We start from the raw sequence: 18,040 nt of genomic DNA, 5'->3' as shown, positions 1-18,040 counted from the left end.
ATCATGAGAACTGTCTCCTAGCACCCTTGGGCCCCTCCCTCCAGATTCCTACAATTTAGCCAGATGGGAGTTACTACCAACTATAATGACTTAACCCTACCCTCACTAATGCTTTCCTTTTTTTTTTTTTTTTAAGATTTTATTTATTTGACAGAGATCGCAAGTAGGCAGAGAGACAGGCATAGAGAGAGGGAAGCAGGCTCCCTGCAGAGCAGAGAGCCCGATGCGGGGCTCGATCCCAGGAACCTGGGATCATGACCTGAGCCAAAGGCAGAGGCTTTAACCCACTGAGCCACCCAGGCACCCCTCTCTAAAGCTTTCCTAACCAAATTCCCCAACTCTCCCTAATTCCTCCCTCTTACTTGTACATTCCATAATGTTCTTCTTGTCCTTTTCTCCCCATATCTTTTTCATGGCTCTCATGTCCAAGTATTTTCATGCATGGAAAGATAACATTCTTCTACTTAGGTTAGATGACCTTTTCAAAAATGTTTGGTGTATTTCCACTAATCCTGGACATAGAGTAGGTAGGAGAGTAGAGTCACAAGAATGTTTTGGATAATATCAAGTTTACATCTTGCTTTTCTGTGTGTAATTCTTTGAGACATATCCAAGCAACAAATGGGGAGGCAAAATCTCAAGTTTTGAGTGAGCTCTGGTTGTCTTGGTGTCAGCAACCTCTAAAGCTGTGTCTTGCCAGCTTTCCACTTGGTAGAAAGGTACTTCCTGAAGATGAACTTTTGTGAAGTCAGAACCAGTGCAGACTGAGCCAAATCCTGATTAAAATTCTTGCTGGCTGCTCCTCATGCTGGTAGAGTCCTTTGTTTCCACTTGTTGGAAATATATCTGCCTGTTAATGTAAGAGAATGCCAGTGCCTTTTCGATATTACAAACTCACAGCGTTCCTCTTCAAGAATGCCAGCATTCATAATTTTTAAGCCTCAAACTCTCGAGAAATGAAAGCAATTGAATTTCTCTGAATTTTAAAGTAGAAACGGTAATATTACATAGCTAGAAATTTCTATAAAGTATGGATTGGCAATAACATTATTTATGCTTTCAAAAATGGGTTCCTTCTAAATTTATGCCTATGTCTCAGTCACAAGCTATGCTTCTAATACATTCTTCAACTTCAACCTACTTTTTTTCTTATCCCAGAAATTCTGAATAATTGCTCTGCTGCAGAAATTCACAGAAGCTTGAATAAAATGAAGTGTTTCAAAACTCAGTTTGACTTAAATGATTATGTATTACTATGAAGAAAACACTCTCAGTTGTAACATCTCTTACAGAACAGTTTTTAGATTTTTCTAGATATGACAAATAAAGATTTATGAGGTATGATTTCACAAGGAGAAAAAGCATTTTGGTGGGAACTCTTTTTTTTTTTTGGTAGGTAAAATAGGAAATCACAAGAGTTAAATAGATAAACTTCTGTGGAAATCATCTGTTAATTTAATTGAACAAATGAAATCTATTAAACTCTAGAAAACCAAATACAAGTTTGTTAGTTTCTAGTAATTTTTAAAAAATTTCCTACAGAGTTGTTGTGGGATCTATTATTTTGAAAACGTGCTATTTTAACAATGGGTTGTCAACAACTTGATCCTAGTAATACGGTAGAAAGGGTGATTAGATACCAGATGGCTTGGGTTTCCTTCTCATGCTGCTACTCACCAGGTTCGTGACAATGGCCATTTCTCTTCAATACTTTGGACCTCCATCTTCTCATCTGTTCAACAAGAATAAGAAACACCTGAACCCCTGACCTCTTAACACTGTTGTGAGGATCACAACAAGGTCCTAGTTGTTAAATCATTTTGAAACTATAAAGTGCTATGCAACATGAGGTATTCTACTCATGAGGCATTCTACTCATTATCACCTCAGAATTCTTCTCAGACTATATTGTCTCAAATGCATTATTTAGGAAAAGTACAAACTTGAATGCCATATGGAGTCCTTGTTGACACTGCAGATGTTGGTTAATTTTAGATTCTAAAAGAACAAAAGAACAGAAGCACTACCAAGCAAATTAGCCTCTCTTTAGCTTTTTCTTCGAAATCTCCTATTATACAAACACCAAACTAAAAATGGCAGGCTAAATATTATAGAAAATGACATCATTTGAGGCACTGAAATTCTGTATATCCAAGCCCTTTTGCAGAACACAAATTTATTCCCACCAAAGCACATTGCCAATGAATTTAATGTTATAAGATAAATTATGGTTATTTCTTCAAGGACCAAGTAAAAGAATTTTAATCTTAAACTTTAATTTTAAGTTTAAAATTTTAAACTGACACAATGCCAGGGAAAATGTAAAAATCCCAGAAGACTCACAAAAAGGTAGGAAATCCATTTTGGTGGTCATAGTCTCTCTCAGACTAACAGAAAACTAAACTAAGCTCAGCCAGCCCTGTGCTCTGATTCTAGAGACCATATTTACAAATGGGAATTTCTCTGTTGAACAGGTGTGGCAGACATGCACATGATAACTGCTTTTACAGCTCCGTTAGTTTGGGAAGACCTGTCCTGATGGGCCTCATGTGTACCATCTGTAAGACATCTCTTTGCACCTTGTCAAATCCAACGTCCTCCTTACACACGCATAAGCAAGAGGTGTTTTCATAAAGTATAAGGATGGCATCTGTCATTCTTTTGTTTGCACACAATCCACCAACAAAAAACATTTTGGAACAAGCTGAGCATTTTGTGTCTTCAAATTTTACTTACTTATTTAATTTATATTTATTACCTATAAATATATATGTATTTATAATGGAAGCAATGAGACAAAAAATACTTCCTATCAGAACATATCCATTAGACGACCTGAAGCAATTTAAAAATGGTCCTATGAATATTCTGAGCCTATATTTTTTTAAAAAATTGAAGTGTAGTTGGCACACAATGTTGCATTAGTTTCAGAGGTGCAACACAGTGATTTAACAAGTCTATACTTTATGCTATGCTCCTACAAGTGTAGCTATCATCTGTCACCATACAATGCTATTACAATACCATTGACAACATTCCCTATGCTGAGCCTAGATTTTCAGTACATTTTTCATGAATACTGCTAAGTCTGAGCATCATAAGATACTGACATAATGTCACACAAATCAGAAATAATTTTCAGAGACCATAAATGTTTCACCTATAAAGTATGTATTCCTTTAACAGAGGCAAAAATTTCAAAAAATGTTTCAACCAATATTTTAATAATTTGGTCAATACTATGTGATATGATATTTCAAAGTGTGCTCTGATGTGGACTGAGAATATTAAAAGCAAATCCAAGGAGTAGATTTTATAACACTGCTTATAATGGAGGCCGTCTAGGCTGATTATTTTAGTATTAAGTACACTATTAATCACCTCCCTGTCCTGCCCATATGTTACTTCTTTTAGCACAGAAGGCCTAATAAGACAGGTGCTTGATTCCACATTATATAGTTTTCTCAAACTGGGACAAATATTAACTCCCCCAAATATTTTTCTCTTGTGGAGAACTTTGGATTACTGCAGATGATTACAGATCTGAACCAGAAATGGATTCAAACAACTTTCATTCACTGCTGAAACTGAACTGGAACTGACCCCCAAAATAAATTGGCTTAATTCCCTGTAAGAGCACTATGAATCAGGTTGCCATCTGTTCCCTTCCTTCTTTAACTTCAGCAGTGGGCTGGGTTTAAGCACAGAACTGGAGAAGTCCTTGGGGGAAGAGGTGGAGGACTCTGGCTTGGGATTTAGACAGGTATGCTGCAACGGTAGAGTTACTCCAAGTGCAAGAAGAGAGGAGTCTGGGAATTAGCTGGGGAGATCATGTAATTTGTCAAACCATGGGAACAACATGAGTTTAATTTTCCCAATTTTGTTAGAAGATACCGCATCAACTAAAAGTCCTTTGCATGCCAAAGGTGAAAAATGTAATCCAAACTAACTTAATTAAAACGGTAAATTTACTGGTTCATGTAACTTAATTCAGAGGATCTGGTTCAGGTGAAGTTTGATCTAGGGCTCAAACAGGGTGACCTAGGACTTGATCTCTCTCTCTTCACTTCTAAATTCAGGATCTTCAGTATTGGCTTCATTCTTAGGCAACGTCTTCATGTACCCAATATGGATGCAAGCCACTCCCTGGAGTACTTGTCTCTAGGTTCAAATTCAGAACCAATGTTCTAGGTCCAGAATGGATTACTGTGGCAAGAGAAATAGGGTATACTAGACAACCTAAGCTAAGGTTATATGTTTCATCCCTGAAATCGGGGTGGGGGAAGTTGTAGACATCAATCTTTTCCCCAAGTCCAGGGACTGAGAGTAAGGGAGGATCAGAGTCCCCAGAACAAACTGAGAGTGTGGTCAGTAGAATGGATGTTCAGGGATTGGATGAACAAATAATTTCAGCATGTATTATTTTTCACTTAAGAACGAATTCTGCTGATACAAAACAAAAATATGAATAAGATTTACTATTATTTACATATGATACAATTGTCTACCTGGAAAGCCCAGTGCCAACCCAAATCCAAAGAGAAGTTTTTAAAAAATTGACAGTTGTTCTAACTTTCTTATGGAAGAATAAATGTGTGAAGAAGAAGAAGGAGTAGAAGGGGGGAGGAGAGGGAAAGGAAGGGTAGGGAACAAAAATTCTGGTTATATTCTAAAGACAGAGTCCAAGTCTTACCAGCTAAGGGGGGGAAAAAGTAATGGCCAAAGGGAGGCTGTAAAATCTTTATGTGAGACATTTAAAAAATGTAAGATAGGGGTACTGGGATGGCTCAGTCCCTTCAGCCTCTGCCTTTGGCTCTGGTTATGATCTTTGGTTCCTGGGATAAGCACTGCATTGAGCTCCCTGCCTGCTTCTCCCTCTCCCTCTGCCTGCTGCTCCCCCTGCTTGTGCTCGCCCTTTCTCTCTCTGTCAAATAAATAAATAAAAATGTTTTTTAAAAATTTTTTTAAATAAAAAATAAAAATGTAAGATAACTTCACTTACAGCTGGGACTAGACACTCTACAGAAACTAGACAGTTCTACAATTTGTAGTTTTTGTGATTCCTGAGAGAGAAAGCTTTAGAGCTAAAAAAAAGCTTTCTGGATAGCTATTTGCTGTACCTTGTCAACTTCATGGTTTATTTTTAACACTTTCTCTCATGTTATAATTATAAAAAAAACAAAACACCTCCACCTACATGGAGCCAAACTAAAGAGAAGTACTATGTGGAAAGATAATTTTATTTTCCAATAATGATAGTAATACAGGTGGGCTAGCTTCTTCAAATATATAGATAGATATAGATGTAAATATAGATACATATATAGATATAGTTAAAATTTTATATATAGAGAGAAATATAGATATATATATGTATAGGTATATATAGGGGTGTGTGTGTGTGTGTGTGTGTGTATATATATATATATATATATTTTTTTTTTTTTAAGGGCAGCTCTCATTGCCATATCACTGTGTATATTTCTGCATCCATATACGTTCTCCCAACAATCTCACGTAAATTAAGTGTCCTAGAATTTTTCCGTCCTGGTCTTATATAGCTGGAATATAACAAATAAGAAAAAGTCTTTGGAGGGGGGTAGTATAAAAACAGCACACTTACTTTACATGGCCTAGTTATAAAGCACATTGACTGAACCTACCCATTTCACCAAAACCACAAACCTGTTTTCCAAAAGCAACTATGGGAGAATGAAGAATTACTAAAAGAAATGAAAAGAAATGCTAACAAAAATGGCCAAGGAGTATTTGGCCCTGAGGCTGGGGTAGCACTGGGAGCTGGCTGGGGCAGGGTACACCCTATAGTTCTCACCTTCTAACCTGTCATCCCCATCTGAGACTTCATTCTAGAGATGCTTCTATATGTTGAGTGAAGAAAAATCAAGTATTTTCTAGAGCTTGCAATTCATTAACTGGAGCATGCTTCAACTGCATTTTAGTCTATTTTTTCTTCTTTTTTAAAACAACATGCCAACTATGGTTGGTTGCAGGAGAGGCAGATTAAATGTTTTTTAAATTCCTTATTGGAAAAAACATAAAGGCGTAACTGACAGGCTGAAAAATGAGGAACGACTCTCTTGGTGGAAGGCAAGAGTTAATGCCTGGAAAGCTGAGGTTCTAATTTGGAAACCTAGTCACACTATCTCAGACCATTCTTCTAGAAGATATTGTTAAAGTATTTGCAAGATTGCTGAGGATTTATCCTAAGGCTATACCTGCAGACATATGTGCTGGGTTATATGGTATAGGATTGTTTGTAATAAGTAGCAAAGACCGGACACAGCCCAAGGATTCATCAATAGGGGAATAGTTAAATGAACTATGGCAGCTCCTGCAGTGTAACGCTATGCAGCTGTTTAAAAGGATGAGGAAGCTCTCCTCGTATGGATAGGAAAGGTCTCCAAGATACATTGTTAGAGGGAAAAACAAGATCCAGATCAGGGGATAAAGTAGGCCACCTCTTGTGTAAAAAGCAGGAAGAGAATAAATATAAAAACTGCTTGTATCTGTGTGGAGAAGCACTAGAAGGATATATAGAAAAAAATCCGTATAGTTATCTCTACCTATCCAGGTGGGTGGGGTAGGGTGAAGGAGAAGGAGAAGATAAGACTTTTCATTATATCCCTTCTTATTTGGATTTGAAATGTGAATGTGTCAGTGGGTCAAACAGAAGTTATTAAATACCAAAAAGAAAAAAAGCTTGAGAGAAGTCATTCAGGAGCCATATGATAATTTCATAAAAGTTGCAGCTGCAATTAAAGTGAAACAAAGCAGAACACATCCTCAACCAAGGGCATATTGTTGGTAGGTTTTGAGCAGAGGGCTTTAGCAGAAGCCCAGACCCTATTGTTAGCTGAGCACCTTGCCTCTCTGTCCATCCTGACTCTTACTTTCTCCATAGCTTTCTTTCCTGTCCTCTTGCTTTTTAAAAAAGATTTTATTCATTTATTTGACACATAGAGAGAAAGAGCACAAGCAAGGGGAGCAGCAGGCAGAGGAGAGGGATGCGGGGCTCGATTCTAGGACCCTGGGATCATGACCTAAGCCGATGGCAGATTCTTAACCAAGCAAGCCACCCAGGTGCCCCTTTCCTCTCCTCTTAAAAGTAGTAACAAATCGGAGACCCTGGCAGATGCTGCTGACAGCTACTATATTTATAAAGAGTTAAGTGAAACTAGAGTGTGGATTACTGCACACATCTCACAGGTATTGAGAAACTCTACTTATCTTCCCAAGAAGGCAGGACTCCTGGTTCGGTTGGCTAGACTGGGCTAGGGAATCCTTCTGGATGCTCCCATAACCTATATGTACCTCTGTAATTGTGCTTAAAACCTCCTACAGCAGGGCTCCTGGGTGGCTGAGTGGCTCAGGCTAAGTGCCCAACTCTTGATTTCTGCTCAGGTCATGATCTCAGGTTCCTGAGATGGAGCCCCGCATTGGGCTGCATGCTCAGCACAGTGAAGGCTTGAGGTCTTCCCTCTCCCTCTCCCTTCCCACCACCATCCCCTCACTCTCTAAATAAATAAAATCTTCAAAAACCAAAACAAAACCTCCTACGGAAGTCATCAGTGTAGGAGGTAGGAGGCAGTCCTCCCAGACTGTGACCTTTTGAGGCCAAGAAGTCCGTCTTATTCACCGACCTTTGTATTCTCAGAGCCCAGGGCAGAGCCCCCACAGGTACTGTGTGAACTCAGTAAACTAAACTTTTATCCACCTAATGGCTTAGACCATAATCCTGAGCCCTCTTTAATGTCTTTACCTCACTGTCATTAAATCTATCAGTAAGTCCTGTCAGTCCTATTGCCAAACATACCCCAAACTACTCTTCACCATCCTTAGCACCACCCTAATTCAGACCGACATCTCTGTTGACTGAAAACAACCAGTCTACCTTCTATCCCTTCTCCTACTGTCCCCAGAATATATTCTCCAGATGCAGTTAAAGTGATCTTTTAAAAACCAAATGAGGGACGCCTGGGTGGCTCAGTTGGTTAAGAGTCTCTCTTTGGCTCAGGTCATGATCCCGGGATCCTGAAAGTGAGCCCTGCATGCATCAGCGGTGGTGGGCTGCTTGCTCAGCAGGGAGCCTGCTTCTCCCTTGGCCTGCCATTCCCCCTGTTTGTGCTCTTTCTCTCTCTCTCTATTTCTGACAAACAAATAAAATCTTATTTAAAAAATCAAATTATATCACACTCTTGCTTAAAACCCTTCAGTGGTTTCCTATTACAATTAGAATAAACATTTAACTCTTTACCTGACCTTACAAGCCCTTCGAGACCTGGTCCCTGTTTGCTTCTTTGACATAGCCTCCTACCACGGCCCTTCACTTCCTCCACTCCCCACGGTCTGCCTTTCAGTTCCTTATATCAACTTGGTCTGCTCCTGTCTCTGGGCTCAGGGCCTCTGGGCTCTTCCTTTCACCTGCAAGGCTATCCTGCCTTCTTTTTGTATGCTGGCCTCCTTGTGTCATCACTGATGCTCTGCGGGCTTTCGCAGAGTGCCTTCCCCTGACCACTCCGGCTACACCCGCCGCGCCCTCCATATTGCTCGATTTGTAGCATCTTTAACTGTAGAGATGAACATCTTTACTGCTGCTGCGTGCTTATTGTCCCCATGATAACGTTTTGTGAAGTCTCTTGTGGGCCACTGTTTGACCAGGGCTTAGAACAGGGCTGGGCACATAATGGCTCGAAAAAGTTTTTGTCAAATCAAAGTGCTTAAAACTAATCATGGATAGAATATTTATTTCCTTTCCTTAGAGACCTTTCAATGTAGCTATTTAATTGAAAAGGTAATAAACAATTATAAAAAGAAGCGATGTCACTATTGGCTTTTGAAGAAACATAGAAAATAGTATTAAGAGAATTAATTGAGAGAATATGATCCTACCAAAAATGACAACTTCTGCCATAAACCAATCTAGGCAAGGAGTAGGCCTCGGCACCGCATCTGGTGGATGGACAGATACTGGTTTTGGCGCTCGAGAAGTTCAAATTCTATCAGAAGATACAAATGTGTAATTATAACATGTAATATCCATATACTGCAAACTATGTTCACATCTACAATGACTTGTTTGATCACCACAAGAGTCCTATGAGGTAGGGGATTATTATGGTTATTGTTAGTACCAACTCATAGATTCGATAACTAAAGCCCAGAGAAGTTATGTCATTTGCTTTGGCTAATACAGCAAGCGATGAATGAGATAACTAAGTTAGACTCAGGTCTTCTGACTCAGTCTCCTGTTCCATTTAACCACTATGTCTATTCAGCGTGATAAATGTATGTGCAACATGATATGGGGGGAGTCAAGTGTAGCAGAGAGAGACTGTGTTTCTGGAGAGGTCTGGGAACGCTTCATAAATAAAGTCTTATAAATGGGGCTGTGAAAGAGAAGCAAGACTTTTCGGGTGGAGTAGGAGGCACATTTCAGATTGACATTTGATGAAAAGCACAAAGGGATGAAAATGGATAGCCGGCTCTATGTGGCAGGGAGCAGAGGAGTCCAGATGGGGAGGTTGGGCCATACCACGAAAGGTTTTCAGTGCCATTTTTAGGCAGTTGGGCAGTCCCTGAAAGCAAAGGATTGAAACAGTCAGATCTCGGTTTTCAAAAGAAAATTAAAGTGGCAGATTGGTGTATGAATTGGAGCATGAAGAAGCAAGTTAGGAGGGTTTTTTGTTTTGTTTTGCTTTGCTTCTGGTGATCGTGCAAGCAAGATACGTGTCTGCATGAGAATACTGAAAATGCAAAGGGCTGATTTAAAAATGTTTGTGTGAGTAAGACTCACTTCTGGGAAGGTGTAAGAAGGGGAGAAGATTATATTTACAAATTTCTAGCTTACATTACTTGGTAGATGATTATGTCAACCAAACTGAAGAATACAGAAACGTGATTTCAGAAGGGAATCGGAGGTAGGGGTTCTCTTGTAGCAAAGATAAAGCACCGTCTACTTCATCTTTCAGTCATGCTTGGTTTGAGGTGCCTGTTTGCAACATCCAGGTGGACATGTCAAGCAGGCAGCTTGGGCCTAGACTTTGAAAGCAAGGTTGACTGGAGATCTAAATTTTGGAGTCATTAAAATATAAGTTGTATTAAAATTCCTATGCAAAAGGGTTCAAAGGAACTTTTTTGGGGTGAGGGAAATTTCTATTTCACAATTATGATAGTGGTTACAAGGGCATACATGTCTCACAACATTTCAGACTGTACATTTAGTATGAGTGCATTTTTTTTGAATCTTAAATATACTAAAAAGTACTAAAAATGAAAGTGAACTTCTTTGTACCACACAGTAAGTTCTAAACAAACTGTCTTTAAAAACGGTTAATCAGGGACCCCTGGGTGGCTCAGTTGGTTAAGTGTCTGCCTTCGGCTCAGGTCATGATCTCAGGGTTCTAATACTGAGTCCTGTATTGGGCTCCCTGCTCAGCAAGGAGTCTGCTTCTCCTTCTTCCTCTGCTTCTGCCCCCTGCTCATGCTGTCTCTCAAATAAACAAATAAAATCTTTAAAAAATTGTTAATCAACTGTTTTAGAAAAAATGAAGAGAATGGAAAATTGTTCTACATGTATCAGTTAAAAACAAGTGATTGGCAGCAGGAAAAGCTGCCATGGTTTTGGCTGTTCCAGAAGCCAGTGCTAGATGTGCCAGTTTATGGGCCATTTGGGAGTTCTCCATTCAAAAGCATATTCCCTCCCTACGCCACCCTCCTCCACTGTCAACCCATCCTTGTACCACCTGGGGTGACTTCTGCATTTGGAGTAGCTGAGACAATAAAAGTACTTGAAGAATATAATATGACATTGCTGAACAAGAAATCTGTCCTTATTGATTGATTTTAGGCTTATGGCCAATTTGGCTTCCTCATTTGGCACCATTCTCTCAGCATCACTTCTGAATTGTCCTTTCAGTGCTCAGCTTAAAATCTACTTTGTACTATTCAGTAGAAAGGGGGGAAGTCTGACGCCTATGTTCCTCTGTCACTGTGGACACATCCACCATGAATATACAATCACCAAACCTGTATATTTATGTTGGAATCTCAGTTCTGTTATTTACCAAGTCTTTGAGACCTTGAAGAAAATGATAATAAAATCTACTTTTGGGGGGTAGGAATTAAGTCAGATAGCATACGTGAAGGTGCTGAGTATGGTGGTGAGTAGGTGCTCAATAAAAGGCAGATGTCTTGTCAAAGCCTGACTATACTTTCTGAATTAGTTAGTCCATACCATAAATTTCTTGAAAATAAAAAGTTTTCTGCTCTCTATAGCCCACCCTAACTATCCTCAATAGACCCTGGGGAATGATGTTTGGGAAGCTGGATGGTCAAGAATAAAGTTGAAGAAGATTTACACAATAAATCATAGATGAGACCATTCTGATGAGAAGGGAAGAAACGAACTTGATTCAGAGGCGGTGGCAAAGGTCCTTCTTCACATTTCCTCTTTCCATTCATTTAAATTTTTATCTTGCCAAAAAGAGGGGACAGAAGGTCTCGTCTTGACGAGTGGAGCTGCAAGAATGTGTGCCAGTACACCTGGTCTTGATTCATGCCAGCTGGGAGAGGAGCTTGGCTTCTCAGTGTTTTACTACTGTGGTTTCCTGGGCTGGGCAGCTGGGTGCCTAATAATGATAAAAACCATAATAATACTTCATAATTATGCACTGCCCTTTGCCAGAACTTGGATTTAATTACAATGACTATGACAGAACTGGCAACATCTCACTCCCTGTTGGGGTGCAATACCCAAGGGCCTGGAAATACAAAGTGAAGTGGCAACTGCAACCTTCTCCTGCAGGGCCTATCCTGGCAATTTACCCAGAATGCTCTGGGTTTAAAGCTCATCATCAGAAACAAAGAGTACTTTTAAATTGTCCGCATGCACTTGGCACTGTCAAGTAAAATAGTGTTTACGAAGCAACTACTGCCACTCACGGGGCACAGCATCATGGAAGCCCGGACCTGTAAGGAACCAAAGGAGGTGACCTCATTCATATCCCCACCCCTGCCTGTGAGGTACCACTGTCACCATACTCTAGTAGCTAAGTTCGCGGATCTTCCCATTCTGATGTGGGCTGGAGATGCTTTTGTGGCAACGTGGTTCAGGTGTCAGGGAATTCACCATTTAACACTCATTTGTGAGCACCTATGCTGAGCCAAGGCACTGTGGAGGACCAAGATATATATAAGGTACAATGCCTCTACAGTAGCTTATCTTCTAGTAGAGGGATTCATATTCAGGCAGCTGTAATAGAGAAGGAAGTCATGGCAGATGAAAGGGAATAAAATTAAGTCTCCAGGTGAAAGGCTCAGGGCCATTCCTTCTTTGAGAATAAAAAGGATGAGAAGATGTGGGGTGAGGGTGGGGAGGAATTGAGATGAAGAGATAGGCAACAATTTAGGAGGTTTTTACAGGTTTCCCTGTTTTGTTTTTGTTTTGGCTTCATAGCACTTATTATCCCCTGAATTATCTTGTCCATTTATTAGTTTACTCATATAATGTTATCTCACTAACCTTGTCACTTGGTTCACTACTATATCCCGAGCTCTCAAACAATGCCTGGAACATAGTACAGTGCTCAGTGGCATAATGAACAAGTGACCCAAGTGAGGCTCTGCTTGTAGAAATGGAGAGGAAAGGGCATCTAGTAAATATAACCCACATGACAAAGATAGAAAAGGTAAGGGAAGTACTTACAGCAGTGAGGGAGAAGCATGGAGGATTACACCCAGGTTCCTGGTTCTGGATTTGGAGGAGTGGATGGGGACATTATCAAAAAGATAAAGAGCAGAGGAAAAAGAGCACTTCTGAGTGTATCTGCGTTCTGATTTGGATAGGTCATAATAAGGTTCAAGTGGAGATGTCCAAAAGCACTTCTCTGGAGTCATTAAAGGTACACTCAACCACCAAAGTCGTTAGGTCACCTAGTGTGCGGTAGAATGACTACGTCCCTACCGAGGTGAGGACTGAGAATCAGCTCTTGGGACTCTCTTAACTAGCCGACAGATAACAGATTTAGTAAGATTAATAATCTCTTGAGTGTTTATAGTGTCAGGCAAACTGGGGTGAGGGGTGCCCTGTGGAGGAGAAAAAGCTTACAGAGGGATGCATAGTCCATCCAGTTTCCTGCAGGAGAGATCAAATAAGAACTTAAAAGTGGCTTTGAACTTGGTTGCATGAACGTCACTGGTAACCTTAAGAGGAGCGCTTTCCGTGTACTAGTAGGGAGTTTAATTTAGGCTGTACTTAAAGCATGAATTGAAATACAGATGAGCACTAGGCAGGGGCTCACAAGCAAGTTGTTTTTGTTTTGTTTGTTTTTAAGTTTGGAGGCGTTGGAACGTGATCATGGTATGGCCCAGACAGAACTGGCCCGGAAATTTGTGAATGACGACACGGTTTCCAAAACGCCAGACGTAAGGAGTCGTCCTGGCGTCACAATGCCTCAACTATGCTTCTACCCTTTCAGCCATTTCTAGGGCGGGGGCCCTTCCACAAAGTGCGGGCAAAAAGAGGAGGACAATCACCCCTCCATCAGATCTGTGAGTCATGTTTGTGACAGCAGGGAGTAGGGATGGGACTACCTGAATTAAATGAAATGCTCAGGTTCCCGTGCATCTTGGAATTCAGTGACTGGGTGGCTCCATGCTGGAGGGAGCTAGGGAGACTCATTCACATTTTCCGGCCCGGCACTCACACCCTCCATTCATCATTTTTCCTTTCCTTTTCCCTAACAGAGTTGAAGCCAGGAACAAAGCTTTCTTCCCTCTCCCACCTCAGGTTGACCTTCCGCCCCCAAGCCCACCGCTGGCCCTTCTCCGACCACGTGACGTCCCTCAGCCCCCATGACTCGCCGCCTCCGACCCCTCCCCTCCGGCTACAGCCCGCTTTACCCCGCCCCTCCAACCCACGTGACAGCCTCTTTCCTACCTGACTGGCTTCTCCCTTTCCCCCGGGCCGGACTTGGCCGCCGTCTCAGCTGCCCGACTCCAAAATGGCAGCCGCGCAGAGCGCACATCAGAGCGGCCAGACCTCCCTGACTCCCGGGCCGCCCCCCTCTCTCTCCCTGCCTCCCTTCTTCGGCCTTCACCTACACGCCTCCGAATTGGCCGCTAGGAATCCCGCCCCTCCAGAGCCCCGCCTGCTATTGGTCACGGTAGGCTGCCCTTCAGAGAGGCGTGCCCCCGCCGCCCCCCGCCCCGGGAGGTATTTTCCATTCCGGTGGGGGGTTTGGGGGGAGGGGGGAGGGGAAAGGGTGAAGGGGGGAGGCGGCCGGGGAAGCGGGTGGGGGCCTGGCGGGGGCATCCGGCAGAGCTGGGGTCCCCGGGCTCCGTCCAGAGGAAACGAGACTGCGCTCCATCCGGCAGTTGGAGGGGACGGGACGGGACCGGCGGGCGGACTCGCCCTCTCCGTGACTGCGCTGTCCGGGCCCGTCCGCCTGGCCGCAGGTGCCCCTGGATGAGGCCGCCCCGCGCGCCCGGACCGGTAAGTGTCCCCGCGGCGCGCGCTTGTTCCCGGTCCCCCGCGCCGCCGTTAGCGGCCGCCTGCCGGTCCTCGGGTGCCCATGCCCGGCGCAGTCCGCCTCCGGCCAGCGCCTCCACACCCCGGGCTGAGGCAGCGCCGGCCCTCGGGCCGGGAGGAGACGGCGGGCGGGGGACGGCGAGTTCGGGCCGCGAGCCCTGTGCAGACCGCGCTGCGCGTAGTGGGGGCTTGCGCTTAGTAGGCTCTCGATGCATTTCTGATGAATGATTTTTCTGGTTGGAGGGACGTGGGGCGCCTAAGGGGAAGGGAGTCGTTCGGAGCCAGTAGGAAGGCGTTCGTGATAGGGGTCGGAGGGAGGCCACCGGAGACTTGCGGGGGCAGTTAACGCGTGCTGCGGGGAAGCGGCCAACTGGCCAGGTCACTTGGACTCTAGGGCTCCGATCCGGGGGTCTTCAAGGTCGACGAGAAGCGGTCCACTGGGAGATGAGAGAACTGGGGAACTTGGATGGGGAAGTGACCAGAGCACCCCTAGGGCTTTAACCCGAGGTGGAAAGGGATGCGCAGGCGGCCGCTGGAAGACGCTTCTGCAACTACTTGGGCTCCTAGGATTCTCTGGTGCTGGGATTTGGGCATTCAAGTAACCAAAGCGAACTGACTTTCTGGGGAGGGCGTTGCTTTTAAAGAACGATGCTAAGAAGCAGTTTAAGTACACATGTCGATTTGGTTCCAAACTTTGGAAGGCTGGGGGATTGGATTCGCGAGGTGATTTCTGACATTTTATTTTGGCATTCCAACCGGGAGGAGGCTTGCTGCTGGAGCTTGTCAGTTACCCTTTATTTTAAAATGTATGTACATGTTTGATGGTGTTTTACCAGTTACTAGTTTTGCTGGAAATGCTCTTAACTGTACCTTGAAATTCTTGCAGTCGCCGCTACATCCGCTGAATATCCTTTCTTCAGGTCTCTCAACCTATAGCTGTGGCTTACTTCTTCCTGACTTAACATTTAGAGTGGACTGACGGTGCTGTTAGAATTTGCTACTTAAACTTTTAGTCTACAAGATTATTAAGTAATTCACATGCTTTCTGTCCCTTGCTTTTAAGTGTTTCTTTACAAGGTCAACTTTAAGTATTGTGCTGGGAAGATGCTGGTAAGGTAGCAGCTCTAGAAAGCAATACTGAAATCAGGATGAGCTTTCTAACAGTTCAATATTAATGTCAGATGCTTAATTTAATTTTAATAATCTTGTATTTGCATAACACTCTTGAAAATGGGTTAGGAAGGTAGAAAATGCATACCAGGGTCAGGCCGTGGAGGTCTACAGATTCTACCTCTGGCACCCCTTTGAGGTTCTTCAAGTCATTGAGAAAAGGAAGCTAAGAATTGCACAGCTAGATCTTTTCATCTTTTAAATATTTTCTTAATCACATGTATGTTATCTGACTAATTACTCACAATTTAAAAAAGAAAAGCCTTTTTTTTTGGGGGGTAGGGAGTACTTAAACATATCTGAGAAAATTTGTGAATGGTATGTTGCTCTGTAATGTAATTCATCAGAAAAAAATGTTCTCCAAAAAAAGTACTAATATTTTCATTTGGCACCTTTTTTAGTTTTTCAATAACTGATGGATAATTACATTTTTTTTTCTCCTTATTGTCCTTGAATTTTACTGTTTGTCCTTAGGGAGAATGTACTGGCACACAAAACAGTAGCCTAAAATATTGAAACCTAACACCTTTTAGCATTATAATAGCTTCTACATTATTCACATTGAGACTCATCTATGGTAAACTAGTGGTCCTGAGGGCTTTCTCTTATCCACTTAAAGAATGGACTGTTTTCTCCTTTTGTAGAAGCAGGGAAAAATAATGTTTAATGCCTGCAAAGTAATGATAATAACCAAATAGATGGAGAATGGGAAGCTTGGAAAAAAAGATGTATGTACAAGAGTCACGTTTCTTTTAGAGGTGGGAGAGTAGGCCGTGGAGATGATTATTTTGCAGGTCAGGAAACCAAGGCCCAGAGCAGTGGAAAGGGACTAAATTGGTAGTTAGTGAGAGAGCCAGGATGGGTAGGCAGGTCTCCGGACTCTAGTCCGGGGTTTTTCTACATTATCACATTCACATTGTTTATTTCTAAAGAGTTGCAGTGCCAACTATAAATGGTTTTTGGATTATTTGTGATGTTCTCTTCTAAGGATGGGGAAGTTTGAGTTGACTACGTTGATACATAAAATGGTATAAAACGGTAAGCTTTTATTGAAAAGTTTTAAACAATATGGTTCATTGTTAGTGGAAGTGCTGATATTTCTCTCTCATTGGAAAGAGACAAACTGTCATGTCATCTAGATTAAAATATTAGATGAGCTTGGAGCAGGCTAGTGTTCTGTGATTTTTATGCTAAAACTATTAAGTTTTAGCTTACAAGATCTTCAGAATCCAAAAGGTTCCTGTATTTTCCAAGTAAATTATATGAAAATTACTATTCTCAGTAAACGTAGGAGTTTTGTTATGTTAAAATGGGCTTTAGTACCTTTAAAAATAAGAGCAATAGTAGAATTGATAATTATGAAAACATAATTTCTATCACAGTTGTAATAGAGAACAACTGACTTTGTATTTCAGCCGCTTAATAACATTGATGTCTGGCAGGTGATTTAACCACTGTGTACTTTAGGTTTCCTTATCTGTAGAGTGAGGGTAGCAGTAAAAGTTACCACCTCATAGGAGAGTAAGCATTCAGAGTGTTTCTTTCCTTAGCACACAGTAAGAGTGCAACAGATATTGGACACTTATGTGTGTACACATAAGGTGTGTACAGACACTTGTGTGCCCATTTGTTTCTTCGCTATTAATGAAGTCACTTTGAGGCTACCAAAAATTCCTAGATAAAGACAGACTCACTTAAGAGTCTGTCTTACAAGGCTTTTAGTGCAGCTGATGCCCTCATGTTTGTTTGTTTTCTCCTTCCTCTGCTTGTCTTGGACCTTTAATTAGGTATGCATATCGAGTTAGAGTGAGTGTGTCTGTTTCTAAATGTCATCTGGAAACGCTTGTTGCAGTGACATTATTCTACAATCAAAATGCCAGTAATTGATTTGCAGGTATTCTAGTGAAAATGCAGTGAGTTCCAAAGGCTTACTTGGTAAGATTAGGTAAAGAAATCAGGAATTTGTAAGATCTGTTATTCATTACAATCCCTTTCTGTCAATGAAGCCATGAGAAAATCCTTGAACCTTGTTTTCTATTAAGTGAATGTTTTGATGACTTCATTCATTATCATGTGGGGTTTTAGTGATAAAATTTGTGTAATTCCAACTTTGTAATATTTTGTTCTTTTTACTTTGCTGTAACCCAGGTCTAATTAGTGTTATGAACATGTGGTTTAACAGGTGTTTGTTAAATGACAGTGGTGGACTTTTCCTACATATTCTTTGGTTCTGCCCTACCAGGTTCTTCTATAGCTTTTATAACAGCTCTTCTGCTTGTCATTTCCTTGACTTTGGTTCTCATGCACCTTAACCTACTGTCA

General features: G+C 41.8%; 1 protein-coding gene and 1 long non-coding RNA gene across 3 annotated transcripts in view; one reads left to right on the top strand and one right to left on the bottom strand.

Moving 5' to 3' along the window:
• Positions 1-207: 207 nt before the first annotated feature.
• LOC123927031 lies at positions 208-14,077 on the bottom strand. The gene is made up of 3 exons (XR_006815351.1): positions 13,958-14,077; positions 1,678-1,732; positions 208-850 (listed from the first exon to the last, which is right to left on the bottom strand). It is a non-coding gene; the product is annotated as an uncharacterized LOC123927031 (long non-coding RNA).
• SOCS5 (suppressor of cytokine signaling 5) overlaps positions 14,045-18,040 on the top strand; it is a 62,855-nt gene continuing 58,859 nt past the window's right edge. Inside the window, exons 1-2 of one of the 2 annotated variants that reach the window (XM_045981506.1) lie at positions 14,045-14,183; positions 14,395-14,512. The gene's annotated coding sequence lies outside the window, so the exon portion shown is untranslated. The remainder of the gene's footprint in view (positions 14,184-14,394; positions 14,513-18,040) is intronic. The other variant, XM_045981507.1, reaches the window with a different exon arrangement.

This window comes from Meles meles, chromosome 16 (genome assembly GCF_922984935.1).
Source record: "Meles meles chromosome 16, mMelMel3.1 paternal haplotype, whole genome shotgun sequence".
Classification (NCBI taxonomy): Eukaryota; Metazoa; Chordata; class Mammalia; order Carnivora; family Mustelidae; genus Meles; species Meles meles.
This window is presented reverse-complemented; position numbering and strand designations above follow the sequence as displayed.